We start from the raw sequence: 18,837 nt of genomic DNA, 5'->3' as shown, positions 1-18,837 counted from the left end.
AACTCAGCCCCTGTTTGGCCATTGCCTATTGCACCGGCACCAACGCCCGATTGGCTCTTGCACGTCCCATGTGGAGGAGGCTTGCCCGAATGGTTAGAACAATTACAAACGAGACGCCTCCTCCACGGCATGCTGACGTGATGGGCAAAGGCACAGATGGCCAGTTATCAGAGGCAATGAAACACTGTTGTGCTTATGGCACACAACTGTCATTAATGGGCGCAGCAGAAAGCTATAGCTTGACACAATAATCATTTGCTTTTCTCCAGAGCTGCTCAGCTGACAAACTCAAGGTGCAAACATTTAATTCAGTCTCTTGGCCCTCTGGTGAAGCAGGTAAATATTACTCTCTCCATTTGATGATGACAGGTTTCAGAGGAGCAGCCGTGTTAGTCTGTATTCGCAAAAAGAAAAGGAGTACTTGAGGCACCTTAGAGACTAACAAATTTATTTGAGCATAAGCTTTCGTGAGCTACAGCTCACTTCATTGGATGCATTTGGTGGAAAATACAGTGGGGAGATTTATATACACACACAGAGAACATGAAACAATGGGTTTTATCATACACACTGTAAGGAGAGTGATCACTTAAGAAGATGAGCCATCACCAGCAGCGGGGGGGGGGGGGAAGGAGGAAAACCTTTCATGGTGACAAGCAAGGTAGGCCATTTCCAGCAGTTAACAAGAATATCTGAAGAACAGTGGGGGGTGGGGTGGGGGAGAGAAATAACATGGGGAAATAGTTTTACTTTGTGTAGTGACTCATCCACTCCTAGTCTCTATTCAAGCCTAAATTAATTGTATCCAGTTTGCAAATTAATTCCAATTCAGCAGTCTCTCGTTGGAGTCTGTTTTTGAAGTTTTTTTGTTGAAGGATAGCCACCCTCAGGTCTGTAATCGAGTGACCGGAGAGATTGAAGTGTTCTCCGACTGGTTTTTGAATGTTATAATTCTTGACGTCTGATTTGTGTCCATTCATTCTTTTACATAGAGACTGTCCAGTTTGACCAATGTACATGGCAGAGGGGCATTGCTGGCACATGATGGCATATATCACATTGGTAGATGCGCAGGTGAACGAGCCTCTGATAGTGTGGCTGATGTGATTAGGCCCTATGATGGTGTCCCCTGAATAGATATGTGGACAGAGTTGGCAACGGGCTTTGTTGCAAGGATAGATTCCTGGGTTAGTGGTTCTGTTGGGTGGTGTGTGCTTGCTGGTGAGTATTTGCTTCAGGTTGGTGGGCTGTCTGTAAGCAAGGACTGGCCTGTCTCCCAAGATCTGTGAGAGTGATGGGTCATCCTTCAGGATAGGTTGTAGATCCTTGATGATGCGTTGGAGAGGTTTTAGTTGGGGGCTGAAGGTGACGGCTAGTGGCGTTCTGTTATTTTCTTTGTTGGGCCTGTCCTGTAGTAGGTGACTTCTGGGTACTCTTCTGGCTCTGTCAATCTGTTTCTTCACTTCAGCAGGTGGGTATTGTAGTTGTAGAAATGCATGATAGAGATCTTGTAGGTGTTTGTCTCTGTCTGAGGGGTTGGAGCAAATGTGGTTATATCGTAGAGCTTGGCTGTAGACAATGGATCGAGTGTTATGATCTGGATGAAAGCTAGATGCATGTAGGTAGGAATAGCGGTCAGTAGGTTTCCGATATAGGGTGGTATTTATGTGACCATTGGGTATTAGCACCGTAGTGTCCAGGAAGTGGATCTCTTGTGTGGACTGGTCCAGGCTGAGGTTGATGATGGGATGGAAATTGTTGAAATCATGGTGGAATTCCTCAAGGGCTTCTTTTCCATGGGTCCAGATGATGAAGATGTCATCAATGTAGCGCAAGTAGAGTAGGGGCATTAGGGGACGAGAGCTGAGGAAGCGTTGTTCTAAGTCAGCCATAAAAATGTTGGCATACTGTGGGGCCATGCGGGTACCCATTGCAGTGCCGCTGATTTGAAGGTATACATTGTCCCCAAATGTGAAATAGTTATGGGTGAGGACAAAGTCACAAAGTTCAGCCACCAGGTTAACCATGACATTATCGGGGATACTGTTCCTGACGGCTTGTAGTCCATCTTTGTGTGGAATGTTGGTGTAGAGGCTTCTACATCCATAGTGGCCTGGATGGTGTTTTTAGGAAGATCACCGATGGATTGTAGTTTCCTCAGGAAGTCAGTGGTGTCTCGAAGATAGCTGGGAGTACTGGATGAGTCATTACACAAAGAAAAATATTTCCCCATGTTATTTCTCCCCCCCACCCCACCCCACCCCCCACTGTTCCTCAGATGTTCTTGTTAACTGCTGGAAATGGCCTACCTTGCTTGTCACCATGAAAGGTTTTCCTCCTTTCCCCCCCCACTGCTGGTGATGGCTCATCTTAAGTGATCACTCTCCTTACCGTGTGTATGATAAAACCCATTGTTTCGTGTTCTCTGTGTGTGTATATAAATCTCCCCACTGTATTTTTCACCAAACGCATCCGACGAAGTGAGCTGTAGCTCACGAAAGCTTATGCTCAAATAAATTTGTTAGTCTCTAAGGTGCCACATTTGATGATGGACAAACTGAGGCACAGGGAAGGGAAGGGACATGCCTGTGGTCATTATTATGCTTTTATGGTCACACTGGCAGGCCCTAACAGAGCTCAGGGCCCAGTTATGCTCAGAGCTTTGTAAACATATAGCTAGAGATAGGCCCGGCCCCCATGAGCTTACAATGTAAATAGACAAGGCTGACAAAGGAAGCATTATTATCCCCATTTTACAAATAGGAAAATGGAGGCACATTGATCAGGGCCCTTTATGCTAGGTGCTGTACATAGACACAGTGAGAGATAGTCCCTGCTCCGGAGAGCTTACTGTCTATATAGACAAGACTGACAAATAGTGGGAGGGGGAAATGACTTGCCCAAGGTCACCCTGCAGGCCAGTGGCAGAGCCACAATCACACCTAGTTCTTATCGAGCACTTTCAATCAGTAGGTCTTAAAGTGCTTTACAAAGGAGGTCACTATTGTTATCCCCATTGTACAGAAGGGGAAACTGAGGCATCGGGCGGTTGAGTGACTTGCTCACAGCCATCCAGTAGCTGAGTCAGGAATAGAACCCAGGTGTCCTGAGTTCCAGCACAGTGCCCTTACTACTTGAGTATCCTTCTGCTAGAATAAGGGTATCAGAATCTGTCCCTCAGTGACTTGCCCAATGTCACTCAGAATTGTGGGGGGGTTGAAGCCAAACTTCTTGACTCTCGATCCACTGCCTTAACCACACATCTGCAACAGAGTCAGGAGAAGAACCCAGGTACTCTGGACTCATTTTTCACTGTGCTAACCATTAGACAGACTTGTTCCCCCAAGGAATAATTCCTGAATATTCACGATGGAAGACATGGTATTCGTGGGTTTCTTTCAGAAAAGCCTGCCATTGACTTCGATGAAACTACTCTGGATTTACTCTGGTGCAACTGCTTAGACTTTGGTTCGGGGGGCCTGATTCTGCTCTCACTCGCACTGGTTTTACTGCAGTGCAATTTCACTGGCTTTAGCAGATGTGCTGCTTATTTACAGCAGGGTATGTGAGAGGGGATGGTCATGAGACAATGTCTTGGGAATTACGTAAAATGACAGAATGGATCAAAAGGGAAGCTCTTGAAGAGTGACACTTAATGCAGCGTCACTACCCCGCTTCTGGGCACGTCAACTTGTGCTAAATGCAGCTACAGAAATGCTTCGAGTTTTGCTATCAGGAGGAATTAATTATTGATAAAAATGAAGGAAACGGCCAACAAAAGTGGATGCTATATTTGAAAGCGAACAGCTGGGACCCTTGCCTCCCATGTACTGTCACGCCACCGGCCACTGGGAAAGTGTAGGGTGGAGAATGCAGATACCCAGCGAAGAGCTAACACGTGTGCTTGTGAGTTGGGGAGATGTCATGTCCAAGGGGTGGGAACACTGCATGGAACCCACCACCATGTTCTTTCAGAAATGGCAAAATCCGTAGAATTCCATTTCTGCTTGGTTGGGAGATGCCATCTGGAAGGATGCCAAGCCAATGAAGCAATAATAGGAGAGTCCAGCTGATTATGGCAGGCAGAGAGCCATGCTAATGTAGGCTTCAGTCCTGGTAGGTCTTCCAAACTCAGCCGGGTTTGGCTAGGTCCCTTCTTGGATATTCCCTCTGAGTCAGTGCCCCACGAGGGAGCTAGGAGCTACAATGCTGCTGCTTGGCTGTCGCTGTTAAAACGCAGAATTGGCTGGGAAACAAAAATTCCGAAACTTTTTCACAAAATTCCCTTTGTTTTTCTTCCAAATTTGTGTGAAATTTTCTTTCCGGCTCTAGCGAGTACAGGTCCTTTGGCACTTTCTGCAGGAGTTAAGCGTGATAGCCTGGTTAAATCTCCCCTGCTGTGTCTGGATACAGTGTTCTCCTTTGCTCTCTGTCCCCACTAAGCTGTTGTAGCTTTGTGCTGTTAGAGAGCTGCTGTGTTTTACTCCCGAGGAAGTTGCGTTTAGATAGTGAGTGAGGTGATCTATATAGACAATGGCCAAAACCGTTGAATGTGGGCACCTTAAGTTATGCATCTAAATCTGTTATTCGGTGCTTAAATAGGTGCCTGACTTTAGGCCCCTGAGTTTGAGAATTTTGGGTTTTGAAGAATCTTGGTTTTAAATTCTTTGAGGAGCAAGGTGCTGTTATGATGTATATTACAGTAACACCTAGAGCAGTTCTCCTCAGACCTCAGTGGTTCAGAGCCAAATTAGCAACCAACATTGCCCAGAAGAGCCACAGTCATGTGAATTCATTGTTTACTGTTTTTTTTTAATATATAAAATCTTATTGTCACAGCAGAATGACTGACCAAATATTCTACAAGTATTCTACACCAAGCCAAGTGAGCATCCCACTTAGGTGTATCTGCAGAGCATGCTGCAGCTGAAGAAGACAAGCTTAAAAGGGTGAAGCAGGCCCCAGATTAGGGGGAGGTTTGCCCAAGAAGAGAGACTGGTAGGGAACCTTCTAGCCAGATCAAGGCAGTGACTCGCCTCCTCTTCACCCTTTTGTTTTAGGGCAGACAGACCCTGAGAGGGGATCTGGATGTCTGCTGTCTGTTAGTCCAAGGAACAGCACCGGTGACTGGAGGAAATTAGACTCAGAAAGGAGAGTGAACTCAAGTCCTGCAGGGAACAGTGAGCTTGCCCAGGAATAGAGGTGATGGAGGGGACCCATGGGCAAGAGATGATGGATGAGCCCAGGCTGAGAGCTGGCCAACTGTGCTGAGCCACAGAGAGATGAAATGATTCTCCCCAGCTTGTACAGGGAGTATTTAGTAGAGATGGGAATTGGACGCAGATTTCTTGAGTGCTAGGCCAATGGCTTAACCCCAAGACCAGTCTTCCTTAAAGGAATGCAATAATAATAATAACAGTAATAATTAATACTACCTAGTTCTCATGCACTTATTTTCATCCCTAGATCTCCCAGTGCTTTACAAGGGAGGCCAGTAGTAGCATTATCTCCAATGTGTTGATGTTCTTAATAATAAGTTGCACTTGCACTTAAGTTGCACTTAAGTGGCTTTTAGCCATAAATCACAAAGGTGGGGCAGCATCATTGTCTCCATTTTAGAGGCATGGGGAAACTGAGGCACAGAGTGTCATTTTCCAGGTCAGTGTCATGATTAGAACCCAGCTTTCCTGATTTCCCAGGGTAGCCGTCATTCCACGAGGTCACTAACTAACTGAGAAACTACGTTCAAACGACATTCCTCTGCTGTTGTGGTTCAGCTATGTGCTTTCTCAGCCATAATAAATAATGAGCTCCTTGGGTGGTAATGTTCTCCAGGCCAGATGCTCTCACTGGTATAAATCAGCATAGCTACAGCGCAGACGTGAACTAATGAATCACTTTATCCATGACTTTCTTAACACCTTTGATGTGTCTTCACAATGTCCATCCCTGGAAGAGAAAACATGATTGAAATGTACGTGCTGGTTTGCTGTCCCAATGTTCATGGAAAAGCTTGGCTGACTAATATTGGTCACACAGGATGTGTTCAAAGTTTGTTAATGTTTACGTGGAGGGTCCAGCCAACCACAGTGAATCTGGTGTTTACGATGGAGACACATATAATGTTGTTCTTTGTCTACGTAGAACAACCTTATTATGGACCTTGCATTAGATTGGATCTCAGCCAGGCTACCATGTACAAGGCACTCTTGCTGTAACAGTGTCATTGAATGTACCAGGTGCTGCCAGGCTGATTCAGAAAGCTAGCACCGGTGGAAAAATATAGTCACTTGTCAATATCACTTTGGAGGGTGCACAAGTGTCACCTTGTGAAAACCCTAGAGGCACAGTCAGAACTATTACAGGTACCTGAATCAACCTCTCCTATGCCACTTCCAGGAAATGACCACCTCGTCTGGGCTTCATGGACACTACAACTTCAATCCAGCAAAATGCATCAGCACATGCTTAACGGTTAAGTGCCTGCACGAAATCCTGGCCGAGGTCTCTGGGCACTGCTGCAATATAAACGAGAGTCATATAATAAATGGAACCTTTCATCTAAGGATCTCAAAGTGCTGTAGAAAGGAGCCTTCCAGCCAATAGGGATTTCAGGGGTGCAGGGTTGCCTGCTGATGTGCCCTTCCCCAGGGGGTGAGTGAACTGGTGTTGTGCCAGCAAAGCAGTGTGTAGCTCCCTTAACATAGGGGTAGGATCGGGCTCACTGCTTCTATCAGAATGTAAGTTCATTGGGGGCAAGGATTGTTTTTATCTTTGTGTCTGGTGCAGCTCCAAGTGCGTTGTCAGGGCTACTCAGGGAAATAACAGTAACGCCGTACTCCCTGCATTGTTGTCCGGCTCTTTGCTGCCCTATGTTGCATCACTTGAATCGTTGTTTTGTCCTGCTTATAAATCTTAAGGGCAGAAGGGACCTGCTGCACAACATAGGGCAGAGAACCTCTCCCAGTGATTCCTGTGCCAAGCCTGCTAGCTTGCAATTGACATAGAACAGTGATTCTCAACCAGTGGTACCTACATACCCCTGAGGGTACGCTGAGGTCTTCCAGGGGGGACATCAACTCATCTAGATATTGGCCTAGTTTTACAACAGGCTACGTAAAAACTAGCGAAGTCAATACAAACGAAACTTTCGTACAATGACTTGTTTATACTGGTCTATATACTATACACTGAAATGTAAGTACAATATTTATAATCCAAATTATTTGTTTTATAATTATATGGTAAAAATGAGAAAGTCAGCAATTTTTCAGTAACAGCGTGCTGTGACTGTGACACTTTTGTATTTTGTGTCTGAGTTTGTAAAGCAAGTTGTTTTTATGCGAGGTGAAACTTGGGGGTATGCAAGACAAATCAGACTCCTGAAAGGGGTATGGTGATCTGGAAAGGCTGAGAGCCACTAAGCTAGAGTAAAAAGAAAAGGAGGACTTGTGGCACATTAGAGACTAACAAATTTATTTGAGCATAAGCTTTCGTGAGCTACAGCTCACTTCATCGGATGCATTAGAGTACAGCTGATGAGTCCTTGCTGATGGAGCCTAGATATCCAGACAGGCAGGTGAGTCATGTGTTTATCTGTGAGCTTTTGTGTGCTGACTACGGGGGATGTATCAGAGGAGCATGTGGGAGTCTCATCTTGGACTGGTGTTAAGATAGAGGTGGGGGGAAGGGTACTTCAGCACTGCAGTCGAAGGTGTATTTCCTAGCTGGGGTTAGGCCTCAAATGCAGAAAGAGCTGTTTGCAAATAAGTATGAATATTTGAATGAGAGCACGCCAAGGCATGCACCTCCCTGCTACGGTGTACCCACCCTGGTCCTATAGCGCACTCTAGCTCACCTCCCATAGCCAGCCTATTCTCCCACCCTCTCCTAATAAGTGTGGTACCTATGATAGTTGTGAATGGTTCATCAGCTCTTCCCTTACTAAGCTAGTCCCAGTGAGACTAGCCTGGGGAACATGCCTTCAAAATCTGTGGCCAGGACTTTGGAACAATCAAAGACCTCATCTGCACTATAAATTCTTTGCCCTTAGAGCTACGCTGGGAGAGCCCACCAGCCCCCTCCCTGAATGACTCTTCTGTTGTCATTGCTGGGGTTTTTCCGAGAAATAGCTGTGTCATTGGGGGACTCACGAGAGACAGACAGACATGTCTGAGTGGCTGCCAGTCACCTGGGCCATCCCTCCCTCTGCAAACATTGAGGTTGCTTCTACACAGGTAGAAATGGGACCCACAATCCCTCGGCAATGCAACTCTATCGGTCGTGGAGGCTGTAGTGTAGACAGGCTCCGTCTTTTAACCACTGAGCTAGGTGGCTCCCCTGTGCCCTGTCTACAGTAGCACTCCCGTAGGTGGAGCTGCTCTGGTGAGGAATTATGAGTCCCATTTTGCCAGCACAGACACAGTCTTATTTCGTCCATATCTGTTCTCTTTCCACCAGCTAAAGCTACTCCTGGGTCCTGCTGAGGAGCCCTGATGATGGCACAGCTATCCCTGGTTGCTTGCTTCTTGGATAAGCTATGGTTGCAACTAAGCCCCATACGGTGGCATTGCAGGTGGGAATTTGATTCAAGAGGAATGTGGGAACTTTATATGTACAGACGTACTGTCTGCTTACAAAATACTTCTGTGTCACTTCCCCAGCCATCTCCCAGCCCTCAGCTGTTCTGCAGTAGGGATGTGCTGGACCCGAGCTCTGGGAAAAGCTTAGTCTGGTGGGACTGTTACCCCATTTCTGCTTTATACCCCATAGTCTGCCTTGCTCAGGATGTATTTATATTGTTGTCTGAGCCTCCCCAGGTTGGCCAGAATTTTCCTAAGGGCTCAGCACCCTCATGGGAGACCCAATTGTGAAAAAGAGCTCAGCATATGGGTTGCTGAGCTCTTCAGAAAATCTGACTCTGACTCTGGGTGCTGCTCAGCATTTGAAAATCCTTCCCTGACATTGGAACTCTGGCTTGGTATCGCTGGGCCAAGTTCTCTGCTGGCGTGACCCCCTCAATCTCAGTTACAGTATTGCCACCGCTAAGTGTTCAAAAATAGCTAGTCAGGCCTCCCTAAAAATCATCCGATTGGCTTCAAAATCAAGAGTATTTTTGATTTGTTTTAAAAGTTGTTTCTTTTTATGTGCCTGCTGGTTTCTGAACCTTTATAATTCATGTTTTCAGGCTTTCCCCCCAAAATACAAGGGTGAGGAATATACTTTAAAAATATATATATTACTCAATCACATGACTCTGGGAGCTGGGGGCTTTAAGAGAATCCCCAAATAGCACAAGAGTAATGACAGTATCCCAAGAGGTGGCAATGCTGCGTTATGCTGTGGGAGAATTTGGCTCGCTGAGGCTGTCCAATGGATTTGCCTCCTTGGGAAACAGACTTGCGTTCAAGCCCAGAAGATGTAGCACCCTAGTTTCACCCCTCTTCGGGGCAGGGGCTGTCTACTACTCTGTGTTTGCACAGTGCCTGGCACAATGGGGCCCCATTCTTGGTTGGCCCTTAGGCAGTGCCATAATGCACATGATTAAATCACCAGGGCTTGAAGGGCCTGGTTTTCCAGGAGTGTTGAACAATTGCAACTCCAGTTGACTTGAATGGGAGCAAGAGGTGCCTTGCAAATCCGACCCTAATTGTACCAATGGGGCACGGGGTCAGTGGGAAGGGACAGGGGTGCTGGAAATCGTTTCTGACTCATAAGATGAGCCTGAATTTTACTGCCAGGCCTAAAAGGGAGTTGGCAGCGGGAATCCAGAGACAGTGGGAGACAATCTATTTACCCTGCCACGTCTACTAGAGTGTTTGTCTATCCCTTCCTCCTCCCATGCATGCACAAACAGGCTAGGTACTAACTCATAAAAATCCCCACCGTCCACCCCCAGGCTCCTGGGTATCTATTCTGCTGGGAGCTGTTGCTGGCTTCAATGCTTGTTTATCCAGGAGCTGCACTTTGCTTCTTAACACCTGCCAGTCTGCTGAGCTGGGGTTTTCCTGGAGGAGGAGGAAAGAAGCATTTCTGAAGCATGTGGGTGGCTGGGTGGGTGGCAGGGGCTGGGGGATGCTAGGAAAAGGCCCAGCTGAGCTTGTACAGTTTAGCTGCCACTGTCCTCCATGTGCCCAGGATTTAAAAGTTAAAGGTTGAGAGATGAGTCTGGTTTGATCTGAAATTTTGCATCGAAACATCCCAGAGCTCGGATCCCCATAATGGGCTTGATTGAAATACTAAATGCAGCAGGCTAGGGGAAGTTTGAGTCTAGGTTCTGATCCAAATTGTGTAGCTGGGGTCCATCTCTTTAAATAAAACAAAGAAATCTGTTCCTGCTGAAGGTATCACTTGATATTCCTCTGAGCAACTAAGCGACAGTTAGTTTTAAAAATCCCTGTGCCCTGCCCACTCTGTACCCTGGGTCCACCCACACCATCTCTTTTTCCCCCTCCCACTCTGTCTTTGTCCCTGGACCTTGCCCGCTCCTGAGCCTTTGTTTCCCCAAGTCCCTCCCCACTCTACACCCTTCTGCCCACAACACAACTTCTCCTTTCTCCCGCTCAGTTGCTCCTGTGCATTTTTTCCATCCAAGAGGCAGCTGGATTTCAGATATTAAGTGATTTCTGCATGTCTAATCTATGAAGCGTTATGAGACTTTCAGACGAAAATGCTTCATAAATCTCATTTCAGAGTAGCAGTCATGTTAGTCTGTATTCGCAAAAGGAAAAGGAGTATTTGTGGCACCTTAGAGACTAACAAATTTATTTGAGCATAAGCTTTTGTGAGCTACAGATCACTTCATTGGATGTAGCTCACGAAAGCTTATGCTCAAATAAATCTCATTGTTTGTCAGGGTGGATTGATTTAAATCAGCCATTTAAATCATGATTTAACTCATCAGACAGAAACACTTGGTTTAAATAGTTGATTTTAATCTCATTTTACATTGCACTTTTTATTTATCTAGGGAAGTGTTCATTCTGATTGGTTGGTATAACCACGAAAACATAGAATCATAGAAATGTCGGGCTGAAAGGGACTTTGGGAGGTCATTTAGTCCAATCCCCTGCATTTAGACAGGACCAAGTATATCTAGATATATGTTGATTTGCAATTAACTTTGGACTAAATTTGGGACTTCTTTTTGTTAAGCAGGAGCAAACACTATATCTATATACATTTATTTAAGCATTTATGTAGTTTAACATATGTGTATACAGATTTTTATCTTTTATGATGTTAGAAAATGGTGAATGATGCATTTTGTATGATGGTTTTTTACTTGGGATTTGTGCCAAGCGGCATTTGGATGGAAATGAGAATTCAGTGGGAATGTGCAATATTATTTTTAATTAGTTAAATAAAACTACCTGTCATGTACTGGATATGTGAAGAGAAAAAAGTAAGTTTATCAAAACATGTTTTAAATTTAAAACTTATTTATTAAACAAAGGAAGTATTAATTGCAGGTGGTGAATGGACGGATTGCTTCTGGTTCCCAAGGACAAGAATTTCAAAGGTATTTAGATGCTTAAAGATGCAGATAGATGCTTGGTGCAATTTTCAAAAGTGGCTAACTGGGTTAGGTGCCTAACTCTACTGAAATCTAATCTTCTCATGTGCTTCTGAAAATTGCTCTAGATGACTCTCTATAGCTTTAGATGCCTAAAGTCCTTTGAAAACCTGGCTCTATGTCCTTCAGCTTTTTAGAATTAGTAGATCTCATCCTCTCCCACCTGGTTTTTATTCATAGACTGGAAGAGGAAAACAAGCTTTCCTGCTTTTTCCATTCAACTAGTCCAAATGAAGAAAGTTTTCTCTCTGCATCCTCTAGTTAAACTGAAAGCCAGAGTAATTAAGGCAAATGCTTTTCAGTCCACCAGAAACTGAAAGTACTTACTTTTGGATAAATCTAAATGCCAGCATTTGCTCCATTGTGAAGACTGAAAATCATAGAAACAGTTAACACAGCACATGCTATGGTGACAAATTCATCAGCTTGAGTTGACCTCAAAAGTTAAAGATGTTTTTCCCCTGATTCTGTATATAATTAAAAAACTTGTTAAATATTGAGGAGTGCTCATGGATGCAGCATTTATTTATTTAGATCATTCTAATAGAACACAGTAAATTTGGGCCTTCCCATAGGTTGCCATAATTTCAAATTTAATTTTAAGGAGGTGCATTTTTAAAAAGAAAAATGTATTTTATTTAAATTTAAAAAATCTGATTTTTATTTATTGTTTTTAAAAATCAATTTCTATCCACCCTGTTGTTACCAGTACTAATAAGAGAAACTGGTATAGCTGTGATCTTATAGCTGTGATCTCATAGCTGAGCTGCAGAAATGCTTCCTCTGGGTGCTGTCTCCTTATCACTTTGCATCAGTATTTCTCAAACCGCGGTCCAGGGTGCACGTGGTGGTCTGCAGAGAGCTGACTGGTCACAAGGTGCTGGCCCCTCCCCTTTGCTTCCAGCTGCAAAATTCCATTAAAGACAGCTACTCTTCTGCTACTACAGTGTTACCTATGCTTGCAACAGGTGGCGTTTTTGTTAAAGCTCAAACTCCTGGAGTCACTGGATTACATGAAAAATTCTTTTTTTCTCTTTTTCTTTCCTTTTCTCTCTTTCTTTCCTTTTTTCTTTCATAAGGTTTCCAGCTTGTGTGGTTGTGGAGAAAAACATGACCTGTGAAGGCTCAGAAACTAGAAGGCAAACTCAAAAGAACCCCAGATTTTATTAGTTTTTCAGCCGAGTTTTTTATCTTGGTCTCACGGGTTTTGGGGGCCTGACTCATGATCATTGAATGCCTGGGACAGGCAGTACTACACTATTCCATCCAAAGCAATTGCTGGATTGTTCGCAATGATGTTACACAATTGGGAATGGGATGGGAGGCACCCCTGAGATTATCTCTCTGTTAAAATGTGGTTTCCAGTCAGAGGAAGAAAGAGAGTTCTAGCTTTTAGGTAGAGCTGACTGGGAACATTTTAATGAACCACTTGTCATTGGAATTTTCCAGTTTGTTGAAATGGAAACAGTTTGCAGAGACAGTTCAATTTTGATGAAGTTCCGACAGAAACCTGCCAGCTTGCCTGTGCATCTCTGGGGCAGCCTCTGGGCTGCTAGAGATGCCAGGGCTTCTGGATGCAGAGTTGTGGGTCAGCCCTGGCATTCAGAGTGCCCTGGGGCAAGGGGCACCAGGGCTTCCAAATCCGGGGCTCTGGAGTAGCCTCCTGAGTGCGCTGCCCAAGAGCCGGGGCTCCATTCCCATTTGCAGAGAATTTTGAAAATTTTGGGGTTTGTTCCAAACAGGAATGAAACCAAATTTTGAAATATCGAGCTCCTCCCACAAATGGAATGACCTTTATATTCCCATCCCTCAGCCTGCTCCGAGATAGACTCACTCTCATCTCCTGCTAACATGAAGCCTTTGTTGGGCAACCTTCTTGGCCACAAAGCACAGGCTGGTGGAAGCGATGAACCTGCAGCTCCACATGGTAAATGCGAATGATGGAGCTGGAGCTGAACTTCCCCAAAGTTTGAGATGTGTGCACCGGTATGTTGAGGCATGGTGTGTGTGCACATGTATGTTGGGGGGGCGGGGTGTGCATGCATATTGGTGCCTGCGTGTTCATTATCTCACATGTGGTTCTGGAGCAGGCCTGTCTGACAAAGCAGTGGTAGTAAGGACGTTGGGTGGTGAGGTTCACACACGCCTTTGGCTTGGTGAAGATGAGCACCCCCTCTGGAGTCTGTATCTGAGGCTGCTGCCATGTGCTTGGAGGCTAGTGAGCTGATAAGTTGCATTAAGGCCTCCTACTCCTGGAGCTTGGAATCCAAGCCTGATACTGAGATTGGCCTGTCAACCTGAGCCCTTGGTTCCTCATGGGGTTAACCACAGCATGAGTCACAAAGGCAGCATGGGGGAGACTGAATCTGCTCTGGGAGCAAAGTGCTCCAGCAAGAGGATGGGGGGTGGGAGGGCAGAGCTTGGAGACTGTACACAAGAATGTACCTGCCAGCCTCCTCCCACTGAACAAATCCTCCCCCAGCCCCAGCCAGCTGGCACGAGGGATACTAACAAAGAGTTGTAAAAAGGCCAGAGAGGAAAATGATTAACTTGGGGAATGCTGCTAAGGAGGAATGCAAAGGGACAATTAATTGGGGACTCAGTGCTTGGCTCAGAGGTGTTCTCTTGCAAATGGAGCATCCAAACTAAGCTAGAGGAAAAATATTGTAGCAAATCCACGAGCGGCTACAACATCATCTGTCTCATTGTGCTGTTTGCCACAGCCACAGGGAACTTCGCAGCAGCAGGGATACTGCACAGATGGTCCTGTTCTGAGAGCACTGGCCTCTACCCTTTGTGCTGACAGAGAATCTCCATTAGCAGTATAAGGCCTATGATACATAGCTGAGCAGTTCTGACTCCACCCAGTGGAGGGCAACACACACACATACGCTAGCCAGCACATTATCTGTCATCAGATTCAAATATGCAATTCGATTTTACAGTTTCCAGCGAGCTGTGCAACATTTTTATTTATCCAGCACCTAACATTCGTTAATGCTTTAGAGGTAAACAAAGAAACAAGGTTCCTGCTTTAAGGAGCTTGCCATCAAAATATCAGCGGATGGCACTTCTGCGTCTGATTCTCCCTGGCCATGCATTATGGGCAGTCGTTTTTATCTGTGCAAAGTAGGTGTAAAAAGCATTCTCCACTCATGGTGGTGGGACTGTTTTTAAACCCTTGCCCAGGTGTAAATTATGCCAGGATGCAAAGCAGTGAAGAATCAGGCCCGCTGGCAATAGCAACAGAAAAAAGCTTGTGGAATATTTGAGCGGCTGCTTGTGTTTCTGTGAAGCATTCTCAACTTCAAGCTGGATTCCTGCAGCTGCTCTGTTTTGGGTCAATGTCCCAACCTGCCGCCCCCGGGCTTTTGGTCTCCGCTAGTCGCACAAGTTCACTGTGGCAAAGGGGAATAACTCAGGCAAACAGAGAGCTTGTCCCAGCGCCAAGAAAACATTCTTCCAGGCCAAATTCCTTGACACTTTCCCTTTTACTCAGCTCCGGTTTGAAAAGTACCCTGGTGGAGGGACTTCCCTTTTGTGAGTCACCCCTTGGTCATGAGGGGTGACTCAGCACTCAGACACGAGGCCAGCCACTGGCCTGGGACTCCTGCAGGAAACTGGAAGGAAGGCGACTGGAGAACAAATACTCAGGGGAGGCGAGGCGGGAATGGAGGTGGCGGGGGTGTGTGTGTGTGGGGGGGAGAATTACAGGTGATAGGCAGGAAGCGGGCGGACTGAGAGATGGGGATAATGCCAGGGGAAGAGAAGGAGCAAAGGGATTAAAAGAGACAGAAGAAGCCTCCACTGATGTCAGTGGAGCTGCTGTGCCCATTTACACCCGCAGAGAATTTGCCTCCCCCCCCCCGGCTATTACAGCATGGAGAAGGCAAAAGAACAAAGAAAAGGAGACGGATGCCGGGGCCAGATCCTCAGCCCGTGTCCCTCCAACAGAGTGACACTGATTTACACCAGGGAGTGAGCGAGGAGAGGTGGAAGGGAGAGACAGGTGGGAACAAAGGGAAAAACGAGACCGGAGAAAGGAGGAGGCAGGGACGGAGAACCGGGAAGTAAAAACAAGCACCCAACTAAATGAGTTTATTATTGCTTGTCTGTACAGGAGAAATTTGTACTCATGTAGTTACACTGGTACTACACTAGTACACATCTGCTGCACCAGTGCAACCCTTCCTTCTTCTCCCCCCCCCCAGCATAGGGGCCCTGCGCCAGCTGATTCTGTGGCTTTACCTAAATCAGACTCTCTTGAGGCGCTGCACACCTGCTCGGATACAAACTAGCCCTGGCACGAGCCCACACTGAAGTCAAAGGAAGTCAAGTTGGACCCAGTGTTTCAAAGCCTGTGGTCTGACCCAGGAGTCCATCTCCTTTTGCACATTGTACAAAGCACCATTGATCTGCTGGGAATGACGGATGCTCTATGACATAAACTAACCTGCTGCAGACCCTGCTCAGAGTTACAGCTCTTTCAAGGCTCCTCCCGCCCCTGCCTCCGAAAGGATTAACCATTATTTCTGCCCCTGGAGCGAAAAAAGGGCTAAGATCAGGGACCCAGCATCTCATCATCTGGCTGATGGCTTGCAGAACTACTTGCTTCTAGGCTGCTGACCTGAGTCCAGCCCACATCAGTAGTGAGGGGCTAGTCTCACTGTGTGAAATGGGCTGGGGTCGGGGAAGTGAAGGTTTCAGTCCAATTTGCTACCGGGACAAGTTTCTACATCAGAAAACCCTTCAATTGGTGCTACGTGGTCTCTTTTTCAGCAGCTGCAGCAGAATGGCCAAAGAGACTGAACTCCCCTGTAATTGCTAACTCTGCTGCTGTACTTCAAATAAAAGACTTCAGGGCCCGATTTTGGTTTACACCAGGGCCTCTTTACATCGCTCTGCCCTTAAGGGGGTGTAAACTTGACACCTGATGTATTATTATTTTATTACAGGAATACCCAGAAACCCCATGTAAGATCAAGGCTTACAAGCTTTCAGCGCTTTTCACCCACACTCAAATTCACTGACATTTATTTTAAAGAGAAAATAAAAGAAAGACAGGCCCATGCTTAGCATACTGGAGTTCTGATCCATGACTGGGGCCCCTAAGTGCTACCACACTGCAAATAATTAATAAGCCTTAAGCTGCAGCTATATGTCTAAAATGTTCATCACCCTCCCCCCCCCAAATATTTACCGTGCTGTTACTTCTCCTTAATACAGTACCTCCGTTTGAGATGATGGAAAACTCAGGAATTATATGATAAAAAACATAGCTTCCACCATGCATTTGGATTTGTTTGAGTCGCTTTCAGCAGGTTTCATCCGATCTGGTGATAGAGATTTGACCTTTAATTAATAATATAAAGGCCAAAATGGAGACAGAAGGGAGAAAAAGAAATAGATATGTGGGATAATTTAAAAAATACTCCCACTCCATGTGGCAGTATTCAAACATTGTAACTAGAGCTGTTCGAAACTTGGAATTTCCGTGGCCGTGGGAAATACCAGCATTTTGGGGGGAAATAAAAAAGTTCTGGATCAGAATGAAAAGTTGAACTTTCAAAAGTTTCTGCTACATAAAATTTACAATAAAATGCATTTTGGATCAGTTGAAATGTTTCAATTTTTACCTATTAATATATTATTTTTATTATTTTTCCATTGGATTTGATTTTTTATTTGATTGTATAATTTGGCAATTGGTTTGGTATTTGGTACCTAATTGGTTTGGTAATTTGCATTGTCACTGGTCATTTGTAATTTGTTCTCTAATTGGTAATTGGTGTTGTGATTGGTATAATATAAACATAATAGAAAAATAAAATTAAAAAATATACAATAAACTTGGATATAAAAAGGCATTTTGAAATGAAAATTCGAAACAATTCATTCTGAGAAGGTCAAATCGGAACATTTTGGATTGATTGAAATGCTCCATTTGGATTTTTGTTCTAAATGAAATTGCCTTGAAATTGACATGTTGCTGTGGAATGTTCTGAGTTTGATGAAGTGGCATTTTCCGACAGAAAAACATTCCCTTGGAAAATTTTCAGCCTGATCTAATTGCTACTGATATTATGGCATTGCTTTGTGCCAATAGCAGCACGTGCCCGGTGGATAAGTGCATGACAAGATCAGGGCTGCTTTCAAGCTGTGTAAATCCGCATAGCACCATTGATTTCAAGGCCTTTGGACTTCAATAGAGCAAATAGGGTGACCAGATAACAAGTGTAAAAAATTGGGGTGGGGGTAATAGGTGCCTATATAAGAAAAATCAGAACTGTCCCTATAAAATCGGGACATCTGGTCACTCTAAGAGCAACACCAATTTATACCAGCTGAGAGTCTGGCCCAATATATTTAAGCAAGTGCTTGACTTGCCATCCTTGCTATATCCCAAATATCGTGTGCGTGAGCGTCTGCGTGTGCGTGCCTGTGTGTAAATTTGTCAAGAGCCTTCAAGCAGAGGACTAAGGACAATGTGGTCCGGAGGAATGTTAATGAGAAGAAGAGCCCTTAAGTTCCATGCCGGATCTGTGACTGACTCACTCTGTTTCCTCGGGCAAGTCACTTCATCCCTCTGTGTCTGTCCCTCCCCACACCCAGCAAAAGGGGAATACCAATACTGACCCAACTCATGCGCGGATTGAACTTCCACTAGCACTGGCAGTGCAGGCACTGACACAAAAGCAAAGAGCCTAGGGGATGCACAGGCTTTTAAAGAGCTGATTCTAATTTTCTGTGTTGCTCAGTCTTCCTCTGACTGTGCCATTCTCTACTTTTTATATGCAGCATGGTTAGCCTGTGGAACTCATTGCCACATGAGATCACTGATGGCAAGAGTTTAGCTCTAGAAGAACCCATGGGCTGATCCAGTCTGGCAACCTGTGTTCCTATGCTCTGTATGGCACTCTACATGCTACCAGCATGCAGCAAATCATCAACAATAATCAGGTTGAGTTTGGATTCAGAGGTTTCTGAGCTTTGTGTTTTTAACTTTACCCGCATCCAGCTGTGCCACTGACTTGCTGTGTGATGAGACCTTCAGAAAGTTATTGCCCTTCTCCGGGCCTCAGTTTCTCCATCTGAAAAAATGGGGGTAATGACACTGAGCTGCCTCCAGAGGGGCTATGAGGCGTAACTTTTTAACGAGAGCCTCAGATGAAGTACACTCTATAAAAAGGCAAAATGAAATAATATTTTTAAAACAGGGAGAGGCAATATGGTCCAGTGGATAGTGCACTGGCCCGGGACTC

General features: G+C 45.2%; 1 long non-coding RNA gene across 2 annotated transcripts in view; it reads left to right on the top strand.

The window, feature by feature from the left end:
• The window catches only part of LOC119846404, a 44,266-nt gene extending 26,977 nt beyond the window's left edge, over positions 1-17,289 (top strand). For both annotated transcript variants that reach the window (XR_005289863.1, XR_006276509.1), the window contains 2 exons: positions 11,472-11,521; positions 12,655-17,289. This is a non-coding gene — a long non-coding RNA (uncharacterized LOC119846404). The remainder of the gene's footprint in view (positions 1-11,471; positions 11,522-12,654) is intronic.
• Positions 17,290-18,837: the final 1,548 nt, after the last annotated feature.

The sequence above is a fragment of the Dermochelys coriacea genome, chromosome 21, assembly GCF_009764565.3.
Source record: "Dermochelys coriacea isolate rDerCor1 chromosome 21, rDerCor1.pri.v4, whole genome shotgun sequence".
Lineage (NCBI taxonomy): Eukaryota > Metazoa > Chordata > Testudines > Dermochelyidae > Dermochelys > Dermochelys coriacea.
This window is presented reverse-complemented; position numbering and strand designations above follow the sequence as displayed.